This window comes from Natator depressus, chromosome 12, assembly GCF_965152275.1.
Source record: "Natator depressus isolate rNatDep1 chromosome 12, rNatDep2.hap1, whole genome shotgun sequence".
In the NCBI taxonomy this organism is placed as follows: Eukaryota; Metazoa; Chordata; order Testudines; family Cheloniidae; genus Natator; species Natator depressus.
In genome coordinates, this window is record NC_134245.1 from 40,659,062 (window position 1) to 40,675,884 (window position 16,823).

At 54.2% G+C, this 16,823-nt stretch overlaps 1 protein-coding gene across 1 annotated transcript in view; it reads left to right on the forward strand.

Moving 5' to 3' along the window:
* LOC141996709 (B-cadherin-like) overlaps positions 1–16,823 on the forward strand; it is a 44,131-nt gene that overhangs the window by 1,669 nt on the left and 25,639 nt on the right. The window lies entirely within an intron of this gene.

The window sequence follows — 16,823 nt, forward strand, 5'->3', positions numbered from 1 at the left end:
GGAGGGGTAAGGCAAGCTGAGAGCACACTTGTTCAAACTAGCAGTCTTTCGGTGTTTACTTTGTGTTTACTCACTGACAATCTGCCTTCAAAGCTTTTCGCTATCATCTGTGTGCCCGGCAGCATGAATGCCCATTTCCTGCTCTTCTTACTGAAGTTTTGGTAATATGAATGGGTCATCTGTTTGGCCTTTGATGTTGTGTCAATAAGGGTATTATTACTTACTTATTAATTAATTACTTAAATGGCATCCGTTGGGGGACTTAGTTCTGGTTTGGCTATAAATTGCTGGGTCTCAGGCATGACCAACAAAACCAAAGCAGACAATCTGTCTACATTGCTGTGGGCTCTTCAACTGTATCGTTTTCAGGGGAGGGACCCTTCCACGGCTGTGTGTAAAACACCTCGCACTAGACAAGTAGTAATTGCCAGCCTCCGGATGGCAGCAAGTCCAGCAAAAGCAGTGCCTCTGTTCTCTCCGAGCTTGTTGATAGGTTAAGTGTGCCCTCCCCGCACCCCCGGTGCAGACACCCTCTGATGGAGCTTTGGTTGTGGTTCGGTTGGCAAGTGTAAGCTGGAGCATGCTTTCTGGGCTTTCATGACTGCATGCAATGCCTCTGACCCATCTTGGACAGAATGAATAGTTCTTTGTTCGTTACTGCTCCCACTAGCAGACTAGGTGCTTCACAAATGCACAGGTGATGGGGGCCCTGTCTGGAGGTGCCTCCAATCCACATCTGTAAACCAAAAACCATCTGGCGAAAGCAGAGTTTGGGTCGCAGGTGTGTCAGTGGTTCCATCTGGTTCCATCCCTCGCTATACATCACACTTCCTTTACAAATGTGCTGCACCTCTCAAACATCCAAACCTGACTTTTGGGAGTAGACCTAGCCACTACCCCGTAACCCTACACTGCACCCATCACCTCCCGCAGTCAACGCTGCCCACTCAGACTTAGTGTCATCCCAGGAAACTTGCAAAATCAAAAGAACAAATTAGCAGGAGAGCAGAAGTTCCACTTCCTCTTCATGGGTCTCCAGAAGACACAATCCCACTTAAACCCACTTCCTCACTTCCATGTCCTAGTGTTGATGACTAGTGCCCAAAGATGAGCTGAAGGAGGGTTTTTCCAGATGGCAATTTCCATTGCAGGCTGTGAAAGAGCCAAGACGCTCGTTCCCTAACATCATCAAAGATTTGGCAGCCTTTAAATCTGGCTTCTCAAGCTTCTACTAAGTGACGTTGGGGACGAAATTCCTATGCTCAGCATTCTGTGAAGAATGAGCTGGTGCAGAGGAACCATCAGTACTTAGCTGCCTTTGTTCCAATGTCCTGGAGTTGGCTGGTGCTTCCTTCACTGGCTACTACGGAACAAAGGAGAGCTGATTTTGTGTGTGACTGGTACCAAGAGTTGTGAGGTGTCTAGTGTCACAACTTTTGCTTGTGACTGCACCATTCCTGGAAATGCCTCTTCCATAACTGGCAGAATGCTTGGTGAGAAGCCATTGTCTAAACTTCTTCTCAAGAGGACAAACTGGTGCTTGGCTAGAACTCCATCTAGGGTCTCCTCTAGCCTGCATCTGGCTTCCTTATGGCTTGTGAGGAACAATGTGTAGCCATGCTTGGAAGTGGGTTGTGGGGGAGAATCAACTCAGGCTGGGGGGTCAAACCCTGTGAAGAGCATGGTGAAAGGCTACAGGCTGGAGACTTTGCTGGGGCATTTGGAACAGTGGTGGCCAGTGTGACTACTGCACTTTTAAGGTCCCGGATGTCGTGTGGGGCAGAGTTCTTTTGCAGCTGGAGGTAGACTGAGCCCAAGAATGAGCTGGTGTTGGGCAGAGCTTAGGACCCACTCGATTTTTGCTGTGGTGATCTAGTCTGTCAGCATCATTGGCTAACAAGACGTGACTGTTGTGTGTCCCGGTCCAAACATGCCTGTCTGTTCAGCATGGCTGTAAAATCAAGCCCCGTTCCTTTGCCCCTCACCTGTATGGTGCCCTCTTGAATATCTTCAGCAAGTGTTCCTGCCCCTACTAGGGGCACTTCTTTCTCTTCAGTTGTTATGGCAAAGTTGGCAGGAGCTGGGGCAGAGCCTATACCTTAGGGAAGGCCTGGGAGCAATGCTCCCTCTTTCTCTTTGTGTTTGTGAAGCAGACAGAGGAAGGCAGGTGGGGTCTCAGGTGAGCAGCAAGCCCAGCGGGGTAGCGCCCTGTCAGAAAGGCTGGTAGCTCCTGTGTTCAGGTGGCTGGCTGGGTGTTGGGATCCTGCTGCAGTTCTCAGGACTGCTCTGTTGATTTTTGACAGGGTTGCTATGGAAATGGTGCATACTCCTGGTTAATGGTTGATAGGGTAGGTAGGCAGTCTTTGGAAAGACAGGCAGGCTCAGACCTAGTGCCTGTGCACAGAGCCCTGTAGGTGAGTCGTTGAGGGCAGGGGAGAACCTCCTGGTAGCTCCTCCTGCTGAGTGAGGTCTTCAGAGGCCCTGCACCGTTGGGCCCCTGGAGCCTGGCAGACCGAAGTTAGACTTCGCACCTCTGTTGTCATTGCTCATTAGCAAAACTGCTTCACTGGTCCCCTGCTCCGGGTCCCTCTGCCAAGTGCCCTGCTGCTAGTCTCGTCTGTGCTGGCGTGACAGGGTGGTTTGCCGCTCAGCGGCCTGAGTCATTTTTCTGCAAAGCCACCCCGATCCCTCAAGCTGGTGGTAGCTGGAAATTCCCTTGGTCTCTGGCGCGTTCTGCTTCCGGGTTGGGGGGGAGGGAGGGGAGAGAGAAATTGCTCTGGGAGTGTCCCCCTCCTCCAAGGCCCAGTGTCTGGCTAACCCATTCGGAAGGCCTGACATCCTTGCTGCTTATTAGTAGAGGTCCAAAGTTTGAGCAAACAGGAAGGTCTTGCCCCAGGCCTAGGGGCTTGCTAGAGGGAGCATGTTGCAGGCGTTGTCACTCTGCTGATTCCATAGCCAGTGGCAAGGAGCAGAGTCCAGGTCTGGGCCTGGCAGCAAGAGCAATTCAGCAGGTTGTAATTCCCATCACAGGGCACGTGGAGAAGGGCGTACTGGGATCTGAGGCAATTCAGGCCTTTCTGGACTGTAACCTGCACCTGCTGGGGGCAGAGTATGCAGCCCGCTGCTACGTGCTCATAGCAGTTTATGCCACGTGACGCAAACCGTTCCATTCTGCGCTAGCTGAGGTGTCTGGGAGGCCCAAGCAGAGCCCTCTGCAGGGATCTGTCCTCCAGGTGAGAGGAGTGGATCCCAGCAGCAAGGTCTACATCACAGGAATGGCCACAGCTTCCTAGCCAGTCGAGGTGGGAAAAGACTCCAGGGACCACAACGCGAACGTAGGACTCCCGGGGAGAGGTGACTCCAGTGTAACCCTGCTGCTGAATCCTGTCGGAAGCTCGGATGTGCGCCTCTGACAGAAGGGGTCCCTGCCCAATGGGGTCATGTGCTTCTCCCAGTTCAGTGGTCGATCAGAGGTTAGCCCCGTGCCATGGAGAGGAACGGGATCACTTGTATTTTCTGATGTTCTATATTAAACTGTCCACTCTGCATTAAGTTCTGGTTTAAGGGCTTGGTCCTTAGATGCCACAGGGGTAGATCTTTAAGAAACTTGATTGCGGTAAATTTGATCTAAAAGGCAGCCCCTGGAACTGGAGGATGGTTGTACTGACCCGATGCTCCAGAAGAGCTAATCACGACACTTCAAAGGGAATCAGCTGGGTCCTGTGACTGAAACACAGAAGCTTTCCCCAGGCTGATGAGTTGGGCTGTAATTAGGATGATTAGCTCAGGGTGTGTGCGCTTTCCAGCTGATGGCTTTGGATAGATTTCAGGACTCATTTTGCTTAGGAGAGAAAAACACCTGTTGTGATCCTGACCGGAGGCCGCCCCCAGGCCTCTGGCTGGTTGTTTTTAACTGGCCATCCAACTCATGCATCTGCAGAAGCGGGGTTTTACCCACGAAGGCTGAGGCCCAAATAAATTGGTTAGTCTGTAAGGTGCCCCCGGACTCCTCGGTGTTTCTCTGGAGGAGGTTGGATGCCTACCCTAAACCTTCCCTACAGAGGTATTGCAGGATAAGGCCCTTAAAGAGCTAATGAAAGGGTTTGATGGAGGAAGAATGAATTGCAAAGAATAGATACTGCCTGCTGCATTATTCCCTCAGCAGCCATTAGCTAGAAACCCTTACGCATCGTTTTGTAACCGCCCTGTCTGCCGGCCTTCCCGCCTGGTGGCAGATGCTGGGATCAAACCGTCCTCTCACGTAAGGGGTGGCAGGTGCTGGGATCAAGCCATCTCTTTCTGAAGGATCTCCGTAGCATCTGATGTTGAATTCAAAGGCAGGTTGCTACCCATTCTTTGGATGGCAGCTGTTCCTGGCCGCCTAGGGCTAGGAGCCGGGAATTCCTGAGCTTTTAGCTCTGGCACTGACTCACTGGTGACCGTGGCATGTCACTTCACCTCTGTGTCCCCAGGGTACGGAGGAGGAAATGGCACAGTGGCCGCAAGTGGAGGGAGGGGACTAGCTTGTGCAGCACTTTGGAACCGATTTTTCTGGCTGATCCTGCCCATTCCATGATTGCAGCCAGGAGGGGCCAACCTCTGGAATCCAGGGCGGGGTGACATCTCCTGGAGAAGGCAGCTGCTGCTGCTTCTCCCTCCTGTTGTATTTATTTGTTAAGCTTATCTGCTAATAGGGTCCTGCTGACACCCTCTGCCCTTCTCCGGGTCTCTGTGGCTCGTGGCCTCAGCTGTCCCGTCTGGCTGCTGGTGTCCAACTCGAGGGAACGCCTCAGTGACGGGCTTCTGGGGAGGCAGCAGCCGCACGACTCCCTTGCTGACCTCCCTGCACCTTGTTCTGCCCCATCCCCTGCACTCTGTCTGTGCGCTTGTGTTGCGCTGGGACTGCCTCATCCAGAGACCTGGTCCCCGATCAGCAGCAAAGGCTGCCACTGTAGGGTTTGGGGCTTTGGCCAGCTTCCCAGGGCTAAGAGCATCCCTCTTAGGTTGTCACCTTTGGCAGCCTCGGTGAATTGTTCACTTTGTACATGATTTCGCCCTGAATCACCTTTTGGGAGAAACTCGGTGATTTCACCCTGAATCACCTTTCGGGAGAAACTCTGTCTCGCGAGCCTGACGTCATGGTGAAACTTCGGTATGACATTGGGGCCTGTCCGGGACCAGGCATTTCCGGGGGAGAGGCGGGGTAGGAGTTCTGCTGTCCTGTTTGTTCCGGGGTCCAAAAAGCTGATGAGTCTCTCTGGACTCTCACTTCCTCCTACGACAGGTGTCTGCGTTTTGCGGAGGAGCGGCTGGATTTGGGTAAACAGAGAAACAAGTTGTTGCCCAAACCCAGGGGCTGATTGTACAAAGGCAGTGACAAAACAATCTACAACTGGCAATAAACCCAGAACTCCTCCCTGACTCCAGTGTGGGAGGCGAGAGCTTGTTTTGCTAATCTGCGGCTCTAAGCCTCTTATCTGTTAAGGAGGGGCTGGCGTTCCCAGCCAGTGAATGACTCACCTCCACCTGCGCTGGGCCTGAATGAAGGAGCCCTGAGTCGGCTGAGAGTGATGTCATTGTTCCCTGGCCCAGCCTGGGCTGGAGCGAAAGTCTGCTCCATCCTTTAAAATGACCATATTCGGCGCTGCGCTAACGGTTAGCGTGGCGTCCACACTCTGGGATCACTGCACTGGTTTGTCGTCAGCCGAGGTTAACGTGACTCTGGGTGTCTGCTGCTGCTAAGTGGGGACTAGGCAGCTTGCAGTAGCAAACAAGGACATCTCACAGCTTAGCTCCAGCTCTGTTGTGGGCCACTGACTTCCATGCCCTCTGTTTAATTCTGACCCTGGCGTATTCGGCTGTCCCTCTCTTTCCACCCTTCTCCCCCCCCCAGCTCAGGCCACAAGACTTGTTGAATTCAGACCTTTGCTCCTTCCAGTGAGGGTTGCCAGGCACCCGGTTTTCGACCAGAGCGCCCGGTCAAAAAGGGACCCTGGTGGTTCTCTGACCAGGCCGTTAAAAGTCCGGTTGTGGTGCAGCGGTGCAGGCAGGCTCCTTGCCTGGATCCACGCAGCTCCTGGAAGCAGCAACAGGTCCCTCCAGCTCCTAGGCGCAGGGGCCTACCCCGAGCACCGGCTCCGCAGCTCCCATTGGCAGGGGTGGTGCCTGCGGACGGGGACAGCGTGCAGAGCCCCCGTGGCCTCCCCTGCGCCAAGGAGCCAGAGGGACCTGTTGCTGCTTCCAGGAGCCACCTGAAGTAAACCTGCACCCGGAGCCTGCACTCCCTGCCACGCCACCTAACCCCAGCCCGGAGCCCCCTGCTGTACCCCAAATCCTCATCCCCTACCCCATCCCAGAGCCTGCACCCCCAGTCAGAGCCCTCACCCCCTCTTGCACTCCAACCCCTGCCCCAGACCAGAGCCCCCTCCCTCACTCTCAACCCCTCATTTCTGGCCTCACCCCAGAGCCCGCACCCCCAGCCGGGAGCCCATACCCCCTCCCACCCCCTGCCCCAGCCCAGTGAAAATAAGCGCGTAAGTGAGGGAGGGGGAGAGCGAGCAATGGAGGGAGGGGGGATGGAGTTAATGTGGGGTGGGACCTCAGAGAAGGGGGGGGGCCTTGGGGAAGGGGGCAGGGTAAGGGTGTTCAGTTTTCTGCAAATAGAAAGTTGGCAACCCTAGTTCCAGCTCTTAAACGACATACAATAAAATTCCAAAGCCTTCCAGAATCGGTGACTCCTTTTAGCTGAGCCTTCAGAAAATCTGTTTTCTACAAGTGGGAGGAATCCTGAAGCCCTTGTTCATCAAACCCTTAACGTCCCATAGCCCTTGTGCCTCAAGTGCCCAGGGAGCCGTCTCTGTGGCCTAGGTACTCAGGGGCCTCCATCACTGTCAGATCCGTGCGCCTCGGGGTCCTCACACGCCTATGAGGCAGGGCACTGCTGTTACCCCCATTGTACAGATGGGGAACCGAAGCACTAAGTGCCGTGCCCAAGGTCACACAGGAAATCTCTGGCAGAGCAGGGAATTGACCCTGGGTCTCCCAGATCTAGGCTAGCATCAGCCTTCCTTTCTATGTCACACAGCGAGCGGCGATGGATCTGGGCATCAGGTCCTGTGTCGAAAGCTCCCGCAGGCAGGTCGCACTGTGACACCATGTGGCTGCTGTGACGGATGGAGGAAAGAACAAGGGGCCTCTCCAGGCTGCCCCATTACTTTGTTAAAGGGCAGTAGGGACAGGCAAGTATCTCGTGTGAAGGCCACACGCTGCTCAGTGCTAGGCTGGTGCTCTGTGCCGTCGCCTGCCCTTTCAAAGTAGGACTGTCTGCCCAAGCTCGGCCGCTGGAGGCTTGTGTGGTGGTTCATGACGCGTGCCTGGGTGCAGTGTAGACATAGTGTTCTCACTGGGCAGCTTTTTCATGGGCAGAGAGCCTGGTTTGACTGATCATAGGTATAAGTAGCTTTGCCTGGCTCGGGGCTCTTCCTGCCCTGTCTGGGGGAGATCAGGGGACTAGAGCCGTATTGTGCAAGGGCAGAGTTTTAGGCCCATAACTGACGGCACGTCATTTGCCAGTAGTTCTGCGTGGGCCAGAAGCCACTTTTCAGTGTCTAATATCTTGGCCTTTGCTGTTTAAAGTTGATTATAATGTGGGTTAGTGCATCCCACAGGAGCCTAATGCAGCCATTTGTCTGAGTGGCTAATGCATCAACTCTTTTGCTTGTATCCTGAATTTTTTTTTTTTTTTTAAATCTACAAAACCCCTCCAGACCCTGCTCTTAGCGGCAGCTGCTCTGTCTCTGCAGAGCTGAGTTACAGGAGTTTCTAACTGAGCGGCTCCGTTCTGTGGCAAATTCTGTCAGTTTGTTCCCTGGGCACCAGAGCAAGCAAGAGGGTTGGAGGGAAATCCACATGAACCTCAATCCAGTGCCCTGACGCTGCCTAGGCTGGGCTCCTGTGCTGTGCGAGGATCGCTCCGTAGTGCTTCCGGGCACCTGTCCTGCGGGAGGAGGAATCTGACTGGCCAGGGACCAGGGTAAAAGTGAACCCTGCTGTGTGCTGTCTGGGTGTGGCTGGGCAGGAATGCACTTTCTTTCCAGCCAGGCTTCCTGGAGAAACAGGTTTAGCGGCTGCTTCTCTCCAATTTAAAGAAGTCGGTCGGCCTCCATTCAGAGGCTCCCGGTGGCCAGGGGCGGTTCTCTCTCTTCTCTTGGGCCAACGTGAGATTTTCTGCAGCACACTCCCTGGGCACATCCTCCTGGCCCAGAGCTGGGGGGCTGGGGAGCCAGTGTGCAGAGGGGAGAAGGAGAACATCTCATCTCCCCTCTCTCTAGGAGTATGAGCAGCACTGACCCCCTCCAAAGGGGCGTCCCACCCCATTCCCCTGGGCTAGAGGCGGTGCCTCGGCGCCATTCAGGGGTTGGCGTCTGTAACCCTCCACTTCGCTCCGTGCTTAGCCTGGGCCTGTAGGTCTCTGAGCCTGAGCACTTTTCGCCTCCAGGCCCCCCGCCGAGGAGAGCAAGTATTGCTCTCCCCGGTCTGCAGATGGGGGGACGGGTGCCCAGAGAGCGAGTGACCAGGCCGAGGTCACAAAGCGAGTCTGTGGCTGAGCCAGGAATGGAACCTCGCGTCCCCTGTCCCTGCGACCAGACTGCCCCTCGCTGGCACGTGGGTAGGAATGGGCAGAGTGAGGACGTGGATGGTGTTTCAGGAACCTTTTCTGCCTGCGCATGGCGAGCGGGAGGGCAGCTCTGAGTCTTTGCCTAATGTGGCCGTTGCCTTAATTGTCCAAAGCATCTACTCTCACCCAGAAGGTTTATTGCAGGAAGAACAGATGTGGGAGTCATTCTGAGACTGGATTGAAATGGAAAATGAAATGAAATTTAGGGACTTTCCTACTTCGCCTGTGATTTCTGTGTGGGGAAATCCTTCGCTGCCCACCTCCCATCCCTCTTACGGGTTTAAGACACCCTTAAACACAGCCATAGACTAACTCAACTTTGCATTATGTGATAGAGAAAGTGGCAAGTGTCTCATTATTATAATGATCTTGCATTATATGTTGCTGGATCCCAGAGCTTTGCAAACTCTGTAGCGTGAATTGAGAAGGATTTCATACATTTTTGATGAGTGTTCCCTAAAATGGAAACACTTTGGAAACCGCTATGAAAACAAATGAAAGGTTCTGCTGGCTGTAACTTACCAGTGACTCCCTGGCTCTATTACTGAGCCTCCCTCTGGAAAATCGGTATTGAAATCTAAAGAACTAATGTCCTGCTTGTTAGTTGAGACTAGACTCTGTTCCAGATCACTGTGGGGGGCCTGGGAGATCATTTATCCCCATCATCTGGGATTTAAAAAAAAAAAACCTGGGGGACATGCTGGCAATACAAAAACTCATGATTATTTTTCACATTGGAAAAATTCTGGACTGGACTCTTCCCAGTTAGTGACTGTGTGAGCTCTTGTGCCCAGGAGTGACAAAGGTATTAAATTGAGGTCCATTTTGTATCTCAGTGCTATGGAAACCCAATAAAATGTGTGCTAAGTTGAAAGAGAATCCCTGTGCACATCTCTGGAATGCAGCTACCTCTGGGTAAAGTGACCGTGTCCTTGTCTCACCACCAGACAGTCCCAGTTCTTTCGAGGAGGTCTTGGCATCCCAGGAACTTCTCCACACTTTCCACTGGATTAAAATGTTTGGTGTTTGTTCAAGACCCTGCTGTACCCAGCAGAGTTTCCTCAGTTTGCCAGGAAGAAGCCGCACCGTGGAATGAGTGTTCAGTGCAGTGAGCAGGGTTTGGGGTGCAGAGCAAGGCTGAAGGAGCCCAGAGCCTCTTGGGGCTGTTCCTTCGTGCCGAGCGAACGGCCACACCACTGGTTCTGTGTTTCCTGAGAAACCTGTTCAGACACTTAGCCCTGGTCTGAACTGGGGGGCGGATGGATCGAAGTTACGCAACTTCAGCTACGTGAATAATGTAGCTGAAGTCGACATGCTTAGACTGACTCACCGCGCTGTCTTCACCGCCGTGAGTCGACTGCTGCTGCTCCCCTGTCGACTCCGCCTGCCCCTTGTCCCCCCCCGGTGGGTAGTGTAGACATACCCTGAGCGACTGGGAAAGTTCCTCTGCTCTGAGAGCCGCACGCAGGAGGCAGCTGAGCGGGAGGCCGTCAGTGGCGACACCCGCACAGTTTGAACAAATTGCTTCTTTGCTGGAGCCTCTTTCCTAACCCCAGCGCTCACACCCAGTGTCCTGGCTTGGGGTTTGAAAGAACAGCCCCCTCGCTTCTGGGGTGGGGCGCTGCAACTCCAGCCGTGCACATTAACGCTGGCCACGGCCAGGGGAGGAAGCACGCAAAAGTAAGTGCATTAAATCTCCCTGCCTGGCTGGGAGGATCCCCATCCGGGGGGCCCTCCCAGTGGGGAGGCCCATCTGGGCTGCATCTCAGTGGTTACAAAATGCTGGGGGGAGAGTCCGAATGGCTAGAATCCTCCAGGGTCTGAATCCCAGACTCCTGCTAGAGCATAGCCCCCACCCTGCCTGTGGCTCTGCAGATGCAAATACAGCGACACACAGTGTGTGGGGGGGGAGAGGGGAGATGGGCGATGTCACTTGAGCGATCTGCCTGTGGCTGGTGGAGGCCACGCTCCTGGCTGAGAGGCGGGAGAGAGCAAAGGGTGGAACAGAAGGGGAAGTGGTTGGGAGGGAATGATGGCTGGCTTGGGGGTGGGCAAGGAAGCAAATGCTTTAATGACCTGTGGGATTTATGTAAATGATACATATTAGTGCATTGTATTTGCATATAATCCCTAGCTGTCTGCTGCTACGGCTTGCACAGGTGTGGAGAGGCCCGTCTGACATCCTGCAATGGCAGAGGGGGCTGAGATCAGCAGGATGTGGCTGGGATTTGTTCTGCCCCATCTGACAGGCTGCTCCTGCAGCAGCCCAATGCCCCTGGGCTGCGGGGTGGCCGGGGGAGTCGCCAAGTCACTTCCCCGCAGCAGCCCCCCGGCGGGTCCCTGGGAAGAGTTTCTCCCGCGCAGAGGTTGGGAGTTGCGCAGCACCCAGAGGAGGCAGCTCCTGTCAGCTGCAGACTGCGCCCAGGATGGGATGCCCTCCTTTTCATATTGGGAACCCTGGGGGTCTCTTGCCATAGAGACCCTGCCTCGGCTTTAGGGGCACCCAAACTCCAAGAGCCGTTTGGCCAATCGGGAGCTGCCGGCTGTGACAGCTGGTTCTGCATAGGATTGTGTGACTTCAGTAAAAATGCAGCGGGCGTTGGAGACACTGGGCCCCCTGTCTCTTACCCCATGCACAAGCTCTTCCTAGGGACCCGCAGCTCGTAGGAAAAGGTAACCACATGCTCACTCCTGCCTTCCCCTCCCATCGTCGGGTCTATTGTAATATCCAGGTCCGGGAAAAGCCTCTCTCCCAGCATGATTTAATTCCCTGTACGGCCTAGCATAAATAAAGTAGACAGGCCGCCCCGTTAGCTCTCTGTCCTGGTGACTTGTGTTCCTGACCTGTGGGAGAACCAACGCTCGCAGCTGGAGGGGCACATCGGCTCTGTCCAGGAGCCCGACGGCAGGTCCCCTGGCTGCAGGACTGTGTTCGTCCTTTGGCTGTGCTCAGTGGGGCCCTTCTGGCTGTCAGGGAGTGTGGACGGAGATCCCGTCGCAGCCAGCAGCTCAAAAGCCAGAGCGCCACTGGGCACGTCAGAAAGAGACCCAGGCGATACAAGCCTGTGGAGCGGAAGGGACTTCGCAGTCCTGCTAGGAGACGGGGCTGTTCAGCGGATCCAGGGTTCCCAGTGAGCGGACACTGTGTGGCTACGTGGGGTTTGGACCTTTGCCCTGCTGCTTGTGTCATCAAAACGCCAGCTGGCCTGCCGGCCACAAGACCGTGACCTATCCCTTCAGACAGTGTGTGTTTGGGATTTGCCAGCCTTTCTCCATTGGCTCAGCCCCCTTACCTGCGTGTGCGATTTGTGCCTGCCCCCTCGCTTTGAGTGGGGCACAAGCCAGCATGCAGACCCACAAATATGAGAGCTCTGGCTGCTGCGGGGGATGTCTGAGGTGCGTGTGCTGGTGACAACCGCTGTAACCAGCCACCTCGTTAGATTTCCCCCCCCCCCACACACACACACACAGCGCAGCTCCCTGTAACGAAGTAGAGCTGACTGCTAAAGCCTTTAAGCAAACCACGCCAATGCCATGTCAGCATATTGCCTTGATGGAACAAAAGGTTGTGTCTTACCACACCCTGAAAACAGACACCAAGGCTATGGAGGATGCAAAGGCAGCTTTAGCCATGAGAGTGTCTCCAGCAGCCAGGCTCAAAGTGCTGTGAACCCCAGAACCCTCGTGGCACCTCCCCGCCCCCCACAGGGTGCAAGGCTGCCCTCTGGGGTGCACAGGCAAGTCTCAGGACGAACTGGCATGCAGAAATTGGCACCTTCCTTTTCCTGAGAGCAGCGGGGTGTCCTCACAGTGCTCTTGTCACTGGGAAGCCTGCATGTGTTGCAGGCAAATCAGCACCACTAACTCTAAACCTTTCCCACTGTTTGCTCGCCGTGCAGGACTGTGAAGGTCTGAACATGTTCTGTTCTGTGGTGCCTGCCCTATCCTGCCGTGGGACTGAGTGAGCCATGGGGCTGTGCCCCCCCCCCCCATTTAGGTGTGGTGTGAGATGTTTTCCCTTTGGTTTGTGTTAATTGTTACCTGCATTATCGTCCCCTGGTACGTCCCTGGGAGTACATCCCAAAAGCTGTGGGCAGGGAGCGTTGCTGCAAGACTGGATCTAGTCCAGGGGTTCTCAAACCTCACTGCACCACGACCCCCTTCTGACAGCAACAATTACTACACGACCCCAGGAAGGGGGACCAGCACCTGAGCCCGCCGGAGCCCAGCTGTCCCGGGCAGGGTGGCCAAAGCCAGAGCCCAAGGGCTTCAACCCCAGGTGAGGAGCCTGTAACCTGAGCCCCGCCACCAGGGCTGAAGCCCTTGGGCTCTGGCTTTGGCCCCAGGTGGTGGGGCTTGGACTTTGGCTTCAGCTCCGGGCGGTGGAGCTTGGTCTTTGACTTTGCCCCAGCAAGTCTAACACCATCTCTGGCGACCGCATTAAAACAGGTTTGTGACCCACTTTGGGGTCCCGACCCACAGTTTGAGAACCGCTGATCTAGTTCTTAACGTTGTACCCTGGCAACACTACAGTGAAGAAGCCATAGGCGGCAGGTATCATAGGCATGGGAAGGATCTGCTGTCCCAAACAGCCTGATGTGTCTCCACCCATGCTCCACCCCCAGGCCCCATCCTGCCTGCTATTCCCCCTGTGTCAGGGGCTGGGGAAGGCAGCCTGGGGGCCGCAGTGCGCCCCCGGGGCCGTGCCATGTCACCCGTCCTCCTGGCGCTGGGGCCGCGCTGCCTGCTTGCCGGCCTGCTCAACACTGGGGCTGGGCCAGGGGGTGCCTTCAGGGGCAGGGGGGTGGCTGGCCATGGGTCAGGCTTGGTGGCACAGCCCCGATGGTGCGACCTGGGGAGGCTGGGGCCGTGCTGCCCGGCTCTCCGGCGCACCGGGGGGCTGGGGGCACTAGCCTGAGGCAGGGGCCAGTGGCCACAGTGGGGGCTGGGCTCTGGTGGGGGTGGAAGGGGCATGGCTGTGGGGCTAACCTCCCCAAGCCAGGGGTTCACCCACGGCCCATGGAAGAAGCCCATTGCAAAGTGCAGACCAATGGTGCTGCTCAGGGGTGGAAGGAGAGGGTTTGGGAACCCTGACGGCAAATTGCTGCTGGAGGAGATGATGAGACGTCCTGCGTTTTGGATTGAATTGGAACGATGTTATTCTAATGGCTTCAAAGAATTTTCCTTTAGCTAGCCTGGTGGTAGGCATGGGTTGACCTCTGAGTGCAAATGGCGCATTGATACTGAGTGGAATTCTTCTTTCTGGGTGAGAGAAGAGACCAGTGTGAAATTGGCAGGGTGTAGATTTAATCCTCTGATTGTTTGCTTTTGTTCAAAGGAACCCATCACTGGGGAATTAAGTCAACTGCAAAGAATGAGTTAAAAGTGGTTTCAATGGTACACCTGCCCTAGAGTTCCCCACCGATTTGTGTGCATTTTCCATAGTTTGCTCTTTAACAAAACAAACACAAGCTTGCTCTTCTCCGCTGCTGCCCAAGGGGAGGGGAAAGAACACAATCTACAGGGGAAGAAATAAACCTGACTGTGTACAAACTGCAGTTAAATGCACCAAGTAAAAAAACCCTGGGAAACCAAGTGCTTTGCTCTGATCTTTCAGTGATGGGCTCTCAGGGGTTACTTGTTACAGAAGTGATTAAGTTCAGGCAGAATTGTGACTTTGTCCATTTAATGCATCATGGAAAATTCTTTATTCTCTTGATCCCTTTGAGCAGTTCTTTGTGATTACAGAGCTCTCCCCACCGTATTTTCCACTGCATGCATTCGATGAAGTGAGCTGTAGCTCACAAAAGCTTATGCTCAAATAAATTTTTTAGTCTCTAAGGTGCCACAAGTCCTCCTGTTCTTTTTGCGGATACAGACAAACACGGCTGCTACTCTGATAGGTGTCAGTGTTTCACAAGGGCAGGCTCCTGTTTACACATACAGGTTTGCCAGGTAAGCGTTCTGACTCCAGGGTGGATCAGCAAGTTGTGCATGAGCAAAGGCAGAAGTAAACTGTACGTTAGAGAAGGTGTTTAGCTGCCTTCCTCCATTTCTGTAATGCACATTGAGCTGCCTGTGCTATTTGAAATCTGCTCAGGGCCCCGTTACGACAGGATGGTGGCCGTCATCTCCACGGACTTCTCACTGCCCCGTAGCCGTGAAAGCAAAGGGGATGCGAGGGGTGTGCTATTTTTTGTAAGACTACGAATAGAGTGTTCTCTGTGTCCATCAGACAATAGTCTGTCCACGTCTGGAGCGCTGCCTTCACCTTAGGGACACGGTCAGGCTGAAACATTTTTTTAAACCCATTTCCTTCCCTTAGGTTGTTGGACTGAAAGAGGTTTAAAAGTCAAACTTACTTTTCACCATTTGTGCTGATGACCCAAAGCAGGGGAGTAAACAGTGACGATAAACTGCCGGGTCCCTTACACAGGCTTTTGTTTATAGTGTCTAGTCAGTTTTGCTTTCCAGTTGTTAGGGTCTAGAATCTTGCTGCAGTCTTTGTTCCAAGATGGCAAAGGAAGAGAGCAGGGACATGGTGGTTATTTAGCCCTAAAGGGAGGGTTTGGAGGACTAGGGAATTCAATTATGGAAAACCCAGTGGCAAGTGCTCCTTTCCTCCTCTTGTTCTGTCCCATAGTCTGAGCAGTGGGGAAAAAGGGGAGCACCGAAAGAACTGGAAGAGCAGTAAGCCTAGAGCAAATAGAAGGATGGTGGTTTATACAGTTCACCTATGTAACTCTCTGCTGCAGGAGGCTAAAAGACAGGCATAGAGGCTGCTGTTGTAGTCTGGTTAGGCCCAGGATATTAGAGACGCAAGGTGGGTGGGGTAATAGCTTTTATGGGACCAACTTCTGGTGGTGTGTAAGCTCGAAAGCTTGTCTCTCTCACCACCAGAAATTGGTCCAATGAAAGATATGATCTCACCCACCTTCTCTTGAGGCTGGCGATTTACAAGGGCTGGATATTTTAATGACTTGTCAGGAGGAAAACTAAGGGCTTGATCCTGCTCCAGTGGAGTCAGTGGCCATCCTGCAGGCACTTAGCTAATAACAGCTCTCACATCTCGTTGCTCAGGGCTCTGGCTTGAGAAGGAGTGTTTCCCCTCTACATAGAATACACCAGAGCTGGCTAGATAGAGCAAAGGAAAGGAAAAATCCAGGCTGAGTATCCGGAGAAAGCGGGTGGAGAAGCTGGTCAGAGTGGGGATTAGGGTCACTGTTTGTGTTGCGGTAGCACCGAGGGGCTCCAGTCATGGATCAGGACCCTGGTGTGCTAGGTGCTGTACAAACTCACTACACACACACGTACGTACGTACGTAACGACGAGATGTATTCTTCCCTTTGGCTCCCACCCCACCTCGCTCTCTTTCTATCCACAACAAAGCAAGGGAGGCCTGTCTGGTGGGACGCTTCTTACAACCAGTGGCAGATTAGCCACTGGGCCAATGGGGCCTGTGCCCAGGGGCCCCAGAAAAATGGGCACCCCTGCACCCTGACTGACCCCGCTCCCCAGCAGGAGCGCTGGGTGGGCGGAGCAGGCCGTGCCCCCGTGCCCCAACCCCATTTCCCCAGCCCAGGGCCCCACAAAACTCTAATCTGCCACCTCTTAGAACAAGCTGGACAGAGAATGTTCAGTAGAGAGATCCTGCACCAGCCCTGGGGGAGACCCCCTTGGTCTCTTCCAACTCTAGGCTTTATGTCCTGCTGGGGCTCGCTCTTTGTTTTGGGTACAACAATAAAGCTCTTCTCCTTTTGTCCTCCAAGGCCCTTCTGGGACCTAGGGCGTCTGCACAAGGTTTTCCCCTGGCTGAATTAGCCAGTCATCTCTGAGGATGCCTCATGCCGAGCATTAACTGGCCTCCCAGCCTTTGAACTGTGATGAAATTCAAAACCAGTATACTACGGGTGGGGCTTCCAGCCTTCCAACTCTGATGGTTAATGGAAACATTTGCTACCCCACTGGTTGGCTTCTCTAGAGAATGTTGTTGCAGGCTTTCCAGTGGAAAGGCTCAAACTTCCATCACGAAATAAGGGCCAGCGTTGTATCCCGGAGTAGAGCACAGGACTGGGCGGGGAGGAGAGTTGGGGGTTTGTTCCTGGCTCTGCCACTGGCTTGCAGAGACACCTTGAACAAGTCACT